The sequence below is a fragment of the Mytilus californianus genome, unplaced genomic scaffold (assembly GCF_021869535.1).
Source record: "Mytilus californianus isolate M0D057914Y unplaced genomic scaffold, xbMytCali1.0.p SCAF_3, whole genome shotgun sequence".
NCBI classification, from domain to species: Eukaryota; Metazoa; Mollusca; class Bivalvia; order Mytilida; family Mytilidae; genus Mytilus; species Mytilus californianus.
The window spans coordinates 52,051,577-52,064,679 of NW_026262679.1; the positions used below are offsets into that span (position 1 = coordinate 52,051,577).

The window sequence follows — 13,103 nt, forward strand, 5'->3', positions numbered from 1 at the left end:
TCTTTCTGTGTTTTCTAATGAAAATTAAGCAGGTATAAAAGGTGTATTGCAAGAAGTTTTTATTATTTACCCTTATTATTTTTTTTATTTATGGAAAATCATTTTATTTCTTTATAAAAGAAATTGTGAAGAGATGCCAAGTCATACAATCAAAATGATAGACCATTGATGCAAGTTATTGTGGTGAAACATGCAAAAGGTGACTTGAATGAGAAACAAATATTTTGGCTAGTGTATGTATGCAAGTCTTTATATCGCATAAGACATGAAGCTGAATAATATAGTTTTAACTTAAATAATGCAAATAAATCCAATTGATACATACCTGGGAGTAGTAGATAAATGACTGAGGATATACACATTATAACACAGGGATAAAAATATCCCCCCCCCAAAAAAAAAAAAAATAAATCAGTACTCATAGAACATTTTCAATGATGATTATGGAGAAGACAAAGACATATGAATATATTTATTGGGGGCTGTTTCAGTAATTCAAATTTCACACCCAACATACTTGGCTAGGTGATAGGTAATTTATTACCTGTCTTTTTGTTTTATTTAATTTAACTCAATTACCTGTTAAACATTTTTATGAAATATATCTTGAATTCTGGTGAAATAATTGATATAGTAATTATATATTTCTACACAGATCTCTATATATGCATTCTAAATTTTATATTGTGTATCAAATTTCATATTGTGTTTATACTTGTATGTATGTGGTGAGACTATAATAAACTATCGAACTTGAACTCTACATTTAGCAATAATTTAATTTTGGATGTAACGCGTCTTCTGATTGGCTGACGTTGCTTTGTTTATCAGCTCAGAGACATAATTTTATCATGTGACCGTGACGTCATCAACGTTTTTTCATGGTTTACTACGGTTTAAAATGGAATTTAGAATTAAATTATAAGAAATGACTGTAATATTTTTTCTGTCTATTCGAAATAACATAAAAAATGTGGTGCACACTTTAAAATAACCCGCTACGCGGGTTATTCAGTGTGCACCACATTTTTGATGTTATTTCTTCATAGACAGAAAAAATATTACAGTCATTCCTTAAATAACTAATTTATATTATTAAATTAATATCTAAGAACCAATTTATTAATTGTGAATTTGATTGCTTATCAGACAAATATCCATCAAAGCTCAAATAAAATGGATTTAAGAAGTTAGGTATATTTCTCCATGTTTTTAATTCCATTATAATTGTTCAGAAATGCAATTGACCATTATTAACCATTGTGGGATCCAAGACCTTCACTTGTATCTATATGTTTTAATTGTCACAGTAAAGTTGTGAAAAACTAATTAACAGCGAACATTTATTCTTTGCAGATCATACAGCTTGCATATGACAACTATGAACGAGACACAAAATGTGTAGAACTACAAGTACCAGACAGTACCACAGAACCAGAACCCGAACTGCCAACCTCCAATACATACAAAGTTAGCATGGTTACACAGACAACTCAACCACCATCTCCAAAGTCAGTAAAACACAAGAAAAGCCAATCCTACCTCCGTCCACAACAACGTACCAGGAAACATCAAACAGATCTTAAAATTACACAACTTTCAGCAACATACAGTACAATTGCTAATCAGACTGATGATGACATTACAAAATGTACATGGACCAGTATTGTAACTACAACAACTAACATTAATTCAGCCCAAAACTCTGACGACGATGAGGTTTCCAGCCATGCAGATAGTGATGAGGACTACCAACCCTCAGATGATGACCAGAGGTATGTAAAGTTGTAATTAATGTACCACAAAAAAACATTTTTGTAGTTATGGGGGTATAACACAATATCATGATCAGCTGGAAATAGCATATATATATTAATTGATCAAACCTGTTTTAGGAACAGGCTCTTCAATTAGGTTGCTGTCTCTTTGAAACATTCCCCGGTTCCATTCGCAATTTTTAAATTGATATTCTTAAGTAAAGATGTACCTATGTTTTTAAAAAATAAACCAGGAAAAACACAATATGAATAAAAAGTAGCAGAAAAAAAGTTGCAATACTGAGGACAAAAAACAGTAAATTTGGTATATTAAATTTTTAAATTGTTTTCTTTCAAAGACTTTTGTGAGGCTTATTATTTTATTTTATTATTAAAATGTTTAAAAGTGTTTCATTACTTCTGTTTATTAGATATGTTTTTTCTGGATTAACATATGTCAAGTATCAATTCCTGCTATACATGCTATAAGCACCAAACAAAAAGGATATTTTGCATGTAGGTTGAAATTCAACATGTATAAGGAACATGTATGTGCATTTGCCATTTCATAGCATATTGAAACAGTAAGTTTACAAAAAAATGTATATAATTTTCATCTAAAAATATGGCCTGAGGACCATCCAGTCTGTAAATATTTGATGGAATTCATATTAATATCACATGCAATGTAATACTACATTCTTTTTCAGTTCTGATGATAACAGCGATGAAAAAGATGACCACATGAACTACCGTCTTAATGCAAAAGCAACCCCTGAAGAACAGAAGAAGTTCCTTGTAAGCGAGTCAGCCCTAGCAGAATTATTGTCTGTGTGCAGATATTGCAGTAGTGAAGCTGTTCCGGTGATACAAGTATCCAGAGGAACCCTAATTGTGACAAACTCTGTGTGTGTAAATGAACATTTGTCCATCTGGAAAAGCCAATCTAGCCACAACAGCCTACCATGGCGCAACCTAATGACAGCCACAGCCATTATGTTAAGTGGGTGCAACGCCACATCGGTTCTCAGGATGTTTGACCACCTCAATGTCCAGATGTTTTCTATGAGGACTTATAACAGACTGCAGTATTTATATGTTTCACCAGCAGACACCATGGCCTGGGATGCCGAACAATCCAGTTTGCTAGACCAATTGAGAGGGACTGACGTAATACTAGGAGGTGATGCAAGGTGTGATTCCCCAGGTTATTCTGCTAAATATGGACCATACACCCTAATGGATCTACAGACAAAGAAAATCCTTGACTTCCAATTGATACAGGTAAGGTTTAAAAAATTTGCTTTGATCATTAAAATGTATACAGTATAAAAATTAACATAAATCTTGTAAAAATAAGAAGATGTGGAATAATTGCCAATGAGACGACTCTAAACCAGAGAACAAATGACATGGAGTAAACTGCTATAAGTCACTGTACAGTCTTCAACAATGAGCAATACCCATACTGCTTATTCAACAATGAGGGAAAAGATACTATGAAGTATACACTAGAAGAAAAAAACTAAATCGAATAAATTTAGATTCGTATTTTGATTCTATAAATTTCTAGATGCTCTTATATATATATATATATATATATATATATAATTAAAACGTTATGTCTATTTGAGATGCCATATATTTTATTTTGTTTTGTAGAGCAACGAGGTAAAAGGTTCAACTCACATGGAACTAGAGGGCCTGAAGCGTGCTCTGGGATTTCTAAAAGACTACGTAAATATTGAAGAAGTTGTGACAGGCAGACACTCATCAATCAAAAAGTACATGAGGATCAGCCAGGGCGACAAAAAAACATCTTTTTGATGTATGGCATGTAGCTAAAGGTAATTAAAATGTATATATGTAAAAATCATTCCAAACTGAGGTTTTATCCATCAGAACCTTGTGTTAAATTTTCAAATAAAATAGACAAATAAAGCTAATGCAAGATATAATATACCAATAGCACAGAAAAACAATGATGACAGATTGACCCATATTATTAAACAATCCCAATTTCTGCATTCATAAAAAGATTATGACCTTTAAATTTGGTATTATTGGCCTTCGGCTGTTGTCTGCTCTTTGGTCGGGTTGTTGTCTCTTTGACATATTCCCCATTTCCATTCTCAATTTTATTGACTTATGTTATTAATGTATATGAAAAGTTATGCTATGTTCTATTATTATATATTTTCACTGTAGCATGCATAATTATAAAAAAGATGTGGTATGATTGCCAATGATACAACTCTCCACAAGAGACTAAATGACACAAAATTAACAACTTTAGGTCACAGTATGGCCTTCAACAATAAGCAAAGCCCATACCTGTATAGTCAGTTTCAACAGAAGGTCCATAGTTATCAAAAGCATATCTGATGAATACAAAGCCTTGTTTTGTCACAAACAAATAATTCATTTATTATTGTGCGAGCCGTTTATTGTTAATTGTTAATGTTTATGTTGTCATTTTGGACATAAGTTTGATTTTTTCTTTCTTATTTCAAATTACAGGAGTATCAAAGAAGTTAGAAGCAGTAGCAAAAAAGAGTGTTTAGCAAAGACATCCGTCCATGGATTAAATCCATTGTAAACCACATTTACTGGATTTCCTCTTCTTGTGGAATGGATGGTGATTTGAAAGCAGCTAAGTGGTTATCCATCATGAACCACATGTGCAACAAACATGAAGGGCACTCCAGCATCTACCCGAAGTGTGACCATGGGGAATTATCGCAAGACCGTCAATGGCTTGAAGAAGGTATTTATTAAATGTACCTGGTATATATTATTTGTTTAAAAAGAAAGACATGTACACAATGAATGTTAAGTAGACAAGCACAAACTTCATGTCAGTTTTTGGACTAAATATTTTTACAAAATCAACACTTGAAACATTTAATGAAAGATATCGGAAACACTAAAACAGAGTGAAATTATATACCTTTATTTCCGTCAGCAAAATTTATAAAGTTAGTAGAACACAGTTGCCTTTGTTATAAGGAGACTAGTAACAGAGTTATTTCCCTTATCATTTTTAACAAGATTTGTCTTTCTTGTTCCATTGAGATTTTATTAAACATAATTCTGCAATTATTTTTGAGCTATATATACATTTTTTTAAAGGTTGTCTAAAATTATTATTTTAGGTTCTGTGCCATATAAGAGAATGAAAGCTGTCATTGAGAGCAAGTTCCTTCTTACAGATGTGCCAAAGCTATCCCCAGTATACCAGACCTATGTCTTGGAGGTTTTCCATTCAATGGTGAACAACTTTGCACCAAAGAGCACGCACTTCTTCTATTCATCTATGCTTGCACGGTAAATATTTGATTTTATTTGTTGTTTGTTATTTATTTTTTATTAATTTTTAACCTTACAAAACTTATTCTTATTTTGAACATCTCTAATAAATGTTGTAAATCAATTTCAGGTTGTGTGTTGCAGCATTACACTACAACGAGAACTGCAACAGAGATAGAGCTTTTACAAAAGATGGTGTGCAATGCTTCAGCATGGTTTATCTCAAAGCAAAGAAAGGCAAAGAAGCTGTAATTAAATCCAGACCTTCACCAGCTACATATGGTATGTATTAAAATCATAGTTGTAGTTAATAAAAAAAAATAAGGAGATGTGGTATGATTGCAAATGAGACAACTATCCACCAAAGTTAATATGAAGTGTATGTAAGCAATTACAGACAAACTTACGTGCTTCAACAATGAGGAAAACACTACTGAATGATCAGCTTAAAAAGGCCCTGACATCAAAAAGATGAATCAATTTAATTGAGAAACTATTGGCCTAATTGTAAACAAGATAATTTACATAAAACAATTTAACAGACATGTTGTATGGTATGCAACAAAGAGCTAACATATTTTTGAACCAAGTGATCACAGCTCGCACAGGCTTTGCTATATTAAAACACTCAATGCATCATTTCATTTTTATTGAGTAAAACTAAAAAATAATATTGACTAATTTTTTGTAGATTATGTTTTACTGATCAAGCAAGCTGTTGTTTCTAGAAGGGAACATGATTGCTCTTCATATTCAAATGCTGCAGGTGATGTACAGATTCTTCAAAACCACTTTCCAGTCAGTTTAACGCAGACATTCGAGCCATTCCAAAAGGCAGACCTCATTGCAAGACACCGGTCCAGATTTCAGCGATAAGAGCAAAATTATTGAGAACAGTTAAATGTTGTATGCACATTGAAAATTGTTAAGGAAATCTATAATCAAGGGGGTGGGGGTTAACATCATTTTGTCATCCTAGTCTAATGATAAATCAAAATAAAATTCCATTTGACAAGTAGTTAGATTGTTCAACAGGAAGAATGTCAAAACCAGTGTAATGATTTTGTATGATATGCAGTGGATGTTTTCACCGTAAACTTTTACATGTGATTTATATTGATGAGTTTGCAGGCTTTGATCATGTTGATTATTGTGAAGGAATGCCAACCTTGATTTTTGTTGAGCATTGAAAAACAAAAACTTTTTATAAGGTACACCATTATTATTTTACTTCTCTAAAACAGGATCTACTGTGCAAAGACAAAAAGTCCATATTTGAATTAATACAAGTGTTTCATTCATATAGTTATCAGTCCAAACTTAATTTATACAACTGCATTTTTGAAGCCACAGTATTCTTCAGATGGGAAACTGTCCCTAATTTTTTTCACAACACATGCAGGCAAGATCTTCCTGTTATGACGTCCCAGACGATGCCATATCCACTGAACAAATCTTCTGTATGCCATAAACCTATATTTCCCACAAAACAAAACATCAATTATATTCATAAACAACTTTCAGTACCTTACTTTTAACTGATGTGTGAATATATTCATCAAGCATACAATGTAAGTTAAGAAAAATTTCTTATTAACAAATAATCTTTTTTTCATTTTCGAAAGACCAAAACATTTTAATTCCATTATACCTTTTGTCATTTTGTATTGTATTAAATTTAAAAAGATATATTTAGGACTGATACATATTACCTAAGATGTACTGCCATGTATATATTTTCTAACTTTGTATATTATTATAATGACATGAAAGAACTAGGGTCTTTCTACATGTTCTATATGCTGTGAAATAAATTATATATAAATATATTGTATCTGTGATATTTGAATGATGAGTTTATCTGTGATATTAAATTATTATTTAGTTCATATGTTATTTTCTTTATTAAATTGTACTTACTCTACGTACAATTAAAAATGTTAAAGTCACTATTGTCTCGAAAACAGTGAATGATCATCATGATCATGGAGTCAATAAACCAATAATTGATTTGAAATTGGTACAACATGAACATGAACCAAGCCTACTACTATCATGACTAATTTCAAAACTTACTTATTGATGGGTTCATTGTCGTCAAAGGGACCAACATGCTCCATGTATGCATACATGCTGACTTGCAACACGTGACGGTTTAAGCAGTTTGCAATAAAGATCTCATGCTCTGTAATGCAGTTTAAGTCATATGGTTGCATTAAATAGCTTACAGCTGATATGTCTGAACAGCATACACATTCATCTGCTGTTGCCATGGAATGGCAGTTTCCACAATCACACCTATAACATGGAAAGAAAAAAACTTATTTAAATGAAACCAACAGTACACAAAACACAGCATAGAAAATGTTAAAACACAGGAGTTGCAGGGGCGGATCCAGCCATTTATAAAAGGGGAGGGGGGTTCCTAACCCAGGATTCCAACGTTATGTCTCCATTCAAATGCATTGATCGTAAAAAAAAAGGGGGGTTGCAACCCCCGGACCCCCCCCCCCCCCCCCCCCCCCCTCGCTGGATCCGCCACTGAGTAGGTTTCACAAACAAACTTTTGGCCAAGGTTGATTATAAGTATGCTGAACTGTTCATGACTTACGAACAATTCAGTAGCAAGTTTTTTTGTGAAACAGACTCCTGATCTTTGGCATAAAAAAAATTTTTCAGTTTGTGTACCCATTGTATATACATTTTTTGGGAAAACTGCAGTACCGAATTAAATGTGGAGGTATATATATCTAGAATAAGATATCAATATATCATATAAACGTGATGATGTCTAATGCATATATACATTGGTATTTTATGCTGATCCAATCTAATAATGCACTTTTTAACAAGCCTTAGTAAAATTAAAATTAGAAGTTTGCTTTTAGTTTACTCTAAGACTTCTTCAGGTGTTTTGTTTATACATAACATGGACTATATTTTCTTCCCACTGCCCATTTATAATTATTGACAGTTCGTAATCTTCAATATAAATGAAGCTGTAACTATATCAGAAGAAGAAAAACGTCTCTGTATATCTAGTGCCTGTGCTAGTAGTAGTACGTTATTGTTCCAGGGTAGAGGGAAACAAACTATTTTCGGTGGATAATTTAATCGTAAAAAATCAGAAATTTATATTTTCTTAATTGTTATACATGCAGCTGCCAAAAATAAACCACTGAAAGCGTTGGGTATGAAATATATTATTCATACGAACCAATTTGTGTTTACAAGGCGATCGGCATTGCTTAAAAGATCGTCAATGTCGGACTCTTCGGACGACGAATTTGTATCTTCTACTTGATTATTTTCCACAAGTAACGGCTCAAACTGATAAGGTCGAATATCCAAAGTTTGAGAGTTGCCTTGAAAACTGATGTCAACACCGTCCATTGTTTAATTATGTAGAAATGTGATCGACTTCGTCCATATTGAGACATTTTCACAGCTTGTAACCACTGACGTCATCACGATCACGTGACCGTTATCTAATTAAAAATCATACATTACGACAAGCGCTGGATTCTTTGACCATAAAAAGGCCGTTTGATCAGGTTTTGATAAGAGAAATTAATTAAAACATGTTTTTTGACCAATATTAATTAATTAATTAAAAAAAAAAAAAAAAAAAAAATTGTGTCACGTCTCCTACAGCTGTTATGAAATCAACACCCTTAATTTTTTTAAACATAAGCATCGAAATATTTACGTTATATTTGTAAAATCATATAATTTCTATCTTCTCTTCTCTAGTACACAAGTGTAAATTTTGTGAAAACTGCAGTGGCAACTTTAGATGTCGATTAATGGACTATTGAACAATGTATAAACTATGATGATGGTTTTGTTGCTTTTAAATTAATCAAACAATAGTGTGTACCGCACTATCATGTACTGGGGCTTATCATCTGCACTAAAGCCTTTGGCTAAGGAAACAAGCACACTGTTATTTCCTTCTCTTGTTTAGTTAGAGACTATTCATCATGTTGTATGTGGGCAGTATTTGGAAGAAGAAGAAGAAGAAGAAGAAGAAGAAGAGACAAAAGTATCGGACACTATGTTCTGTGTGATAGATGTAGTAAAACACTTTTTGTCCTAAAACACGTTATTGCTTCAAGTGACTTATTTCAACAAGTACCGTGCAATGTTTTGGTGTGAAGTCATAACAAGTTAATTATACAAATGCAATATTAACTTCAGTGACTTCCTTGCAAATATGTCTGAAGAAAAACTTTGCTACATGTATTAATTATTTTCATGACTACATATATTTCTGTTTGCAAACTCGCCAGTTAGCTATAGAGATCTTCCAAAACATACGTTCTAGATTTATCTACAAATTTGAAACATTACTAATAGAGTCTGACAAACATGATAGCTTTATCTTAATTACTGATGCTAACAGTTACTTCTTTATTCATTTGAAATGATCATTCTATTCTGTTTAAATGTATATTTGACTTTTTTGTTAAGTTATATCATTTTTCACTTTCCTTCCGGAGTCATTAGAGGAAATATATTTTATGCAGTTTTGCAGATAAATGTTGAAATACTGACAGTAGTGAGTGAGTGTGCAAAAAATAAATTGTTTTATATATTTTATCTAAAATTAAATGGTTTTCGACCAATTAACAAACTTTCATTTTTTGGAAAATTTAGAGTTTTTGCTTTGCAGTGGGGTTTAGGTTTTGCTCATTGTTGAAGATTGACAGTGATTGTGGTGACCAATACTTGCTAACTTCTACATCATTTGGTGTCTGATGGAGAATTTTCTTGTTGGCTGACATACCACATTTTCTTACTTTTATATTTAACTTTTGGACAGAACTGTCAGAATGATATATACATTGTATGTAAACAATATTCATAGTCAGAGACTTGCAAATTTCTCCATAAAAACACCTGGCATTAAGGAGTAAGAGAAGCCTTGTTCGTGCAGAGTCATAACAACTTGTGTAATAGTAATGTTTTTTCCTGCCAACTGTATATACTGTACCTGAACTAGCACATACAAAATCCAGCTCAGCATGTCAATTTGGTAAATGTTCAAAATGTTCAAAGCAGGGTTAATGTTCATATTTCATTAACATTTTCTCATCCTGAATATGCATTTACATGTAATCATGGTAATTGTGATACTGTGATTTATTCATGTTATTATAAACTAAGCATCAATAAGATATTTTAAGAGTACATTGTATGTGAAACGAGCGGAAGTAAACAAGCCATAAATTCACAACAGAATGTCAACTTTAACAGTACTTTCAGGTGTGATGTCTGACACATTTATTAGTGTTGATATTTAGGCAGTCAAACATGTCAAATTGCATTGACCATATTCATATGTGATATACAGTAAGTCACTGACTCTATATGGCCATGTTTATGACATTGACGATGCGTTTCATTTATCATGTTTACATGTATGACATTATTACAGAATACAGGTTTTCAGAATTTTTTACCTGCTCCGCTTCAAATTCAAAAATGATGATTTTTACCACAAATATCTATAGCTGCATTTTTGTAGGAGTTGCTGTATAAAAAGTAAAACCATATATATATATATATATATTCTCTTGAAATATAAATTTTCTTTTGAACCTAGCTTAAAAATAATTTATACATTTTATTTGCCTTATATACTGTAATAAAAATCTGTCCAAAGCATGTAATAAAAAGGCATTAATATAGTTATTAGGAGGGCCCTCAGGATTAAAATACTATATTGGAGTGGCAGTTTTATGACAGGAAAAGGATAACCAAAATAAACAAGTTCAAAATGGCGATTAAGAAACCGGATCTCAACAAAATGACCGAAATTATTTCTGTAAAAAAAATAAAATTTGTCCCAAATCCCAATCTGTCATTTAGGACTTATAGCATGTATACAGGTATAGATTTCAGATTCGGTCATGTCTGGCAAATATGACCGTTTCCAGAACCTTGGTGGGGACCTTTTATAGCCTACTATCATGACTATATATAAGGTATTGATTTTTCTCATTGATGAAGGCTGTACAGTTGCCTATAATTGCTTCCTTCCACTTCATTTGAACTTCAGTGCATAGTTGTCTCTTTGGCAATCATACCACATCTCCTTATTAGCTCACCTGGCCCATAGGGCCAAGTGAGCTTTTCTCATCACTTGGCGTCCGTCGTCGTCCGTCGTCCGTTAACTTTTACAAAAATCTTCTCCTCTGAAACTACTTGGCAAAATTTAACCAAACTTGGCTACAATCATCATTGGGGTATCTAGTTTAAAAAATGTGTCCGGTGACCCGGCCAACAAACCAAGATGGCCGCCATGGCTAAAAATAGAACATAGGGGTAAAATGTAGATTTTGGCTTATATCTCTGAAACCAAAGCATTTAGAGCAAATCTGACACGGGGGTAAAATTGTTTATCAGGTCAATTTCTATCTGCCATGAAATTTTCAGATGAATCGGACAACCCGTTGTTGGGTTGCTGCCCCTGAATTGGTAATCTAAAGGAAATTTTGCTGTTTTTGGTTATTATCTTTAAACAGCAATAATGATCAGCAAAGTAAGATCTACAAATAAGTCAAACATGACCAAAATGGTCAGTTGACCACTTAAGGAGTTATTGCCCTTTATAGTCAATTTTTAACCATTTTTCGTAAATTTTTGTAATCTTTTACAAAAATCTTCTCCTCTGAAACTACTAAGACAAATTTAACCAAACTTGTCCACAATCTAGTTTAAAAAATGTGTCCGATGACCCCGTCCGCGAACCAAGATGGCCGACATGGCTAAAAAATAGTACATAGGGTAAAATGCAGTTTTTGGCTCATATCTCTGAAGCCAAAGCATTTAGAGGAAATATGACGGAACAAAATTGTTCATAAGGTCAAGATCTATCTGCCCTGAAATTTTCAGACCAATCAGGCAACACGTTGCTGGGTTGCTGCACCTGGATTGGTAATTTTAAGAAAATTTTGCAGCATTTGGTTATTATCTTGAATATTATTATAGATAGAGATTAACTGTAAACAGCAATAATGTACAGCAAAGTAAGATCTACAAATAAGCCAACATGACCAAAATTGTCAATTGACCCCTTAAGGAGTTATTGCCCTTTATAGTAAATTTTTTATAATTTTCATAAATTTTGTAAATTTTTGTAAATTTTGTAAATTTTTGTAAATTTTTACAAAATATTTTCCACTGTAACTACTGGGCCAAGTTAATGATAGATAGAGATAATTGTAAGCAGCAAGAATGTTCAGTAAAGTAAGATCTACAAACACATCACCATCACCAAAACACAATTTTGTCATGAATCCATCTGTGTCCTTTGTTTAATATGCACATAGACCAAGGTTAGCGACACAGACTCTATAGAGCCTCTAGTTTTTATTTTATTATTAGTTTATGCAAGTATATTGTATATTTTACTAGAACACAACCAAATCCGCAGCAAATTGCAGAGTTTTCTCTGATTTCAAAGTTTTATTTGAACCCGTCCTGGTTCCTTACATGTTTATATATTTTTTATTTTTGTAAGCAATTGCTTTCATGCTATGGCATATAGCTGTCTTCAATCATGTGACCATGGTGACCGGGATCGATCAAGCCAAAGTTTTTGAGCAGATAACATAGATTCCTCATCTGTCATTAAAAAAATCCTCTGTATGTTTTCTAATGGAATGTTATTGTAGATGTATTTTTGTATTTAAGAGGACAATCGTTTGACTTATCAAAGAACGTAGAAGGCCGAGTGAGAAAGTGCATTTTCTATACTTTGTACCTGCGATTTCCTTCTTGATGTTTCATCTATATATTCAACATGTCAGTTGGTGATTTAATATTGAAAATTTGACTGAATTGTACCCTATAAATATGGTTTCATGTTATTCAATTCGTGTTTCTTTTTTGAAAGAGGTCAAGTTGCTCTTGTTCATTCATTAAATCTTTGTTCATTCATAAAATAATCACTACGCACTTTATAGTCATGATAGTAATGTAAAAATCAAGATCTCGAAACAACGTCAAATGTCATAATGACCCGACACA

General features: G+C 32.5%; 1 pseudogene; it reads left to right on the forward strand.

Moving 5' to 3' along the window:
• The first annotated feature begins 1,638 nt into the window (after positions 1–1,638).
• Positions 1,639–3,612, forward strand: LOC127734852 (uncharacterized; annotated as a pseudogene).
• Positions 3,613–13,103: the final 9,491 nt, after the last annotated feature.